The following is a 249-nucleotide window of genomic DNA, read 5'->3' as shown; positions in this document are numbered from 1 at the left end:
TAATGGGGCCGCTGCCTGCAGGATTTTCCAAAGAAAGCCGAGTCCTGATAAAGCAGGCCCAGATCCTGTTTGGCCACCACTGCGCCCGCCGGCAGTGGTGATTAAGGGGCTGGACCGTGGGGCGCAGGCAGGTGCGGCGGGGGAGGGCCCGCCACCCCATATAAGGCACCCAGGACCGGCCGTAGGAGCCGCTCGGGTGGCAGCAGCAGGCCTGCCGGGCCCAGCACGAGCTCCTCTCCACTGTGCACC

Source organism: Pongo abelii, chromosome 9 (genome assembly GCF_028885655.2).
Source record: "Pongo abelii isolate AG06213 chromosome 9, NHGRI_mPonAbe1-v2.0_pri, whole genome shotgun sequence".
Lineage (NCBI taxonomy): Eukaryota > Metazoa > Chordata > Mammalia > Primates > Hominidae > Pongo > Pongo abelii.
Note: the sequence above shows the minus strand (reverse complement) of the source record.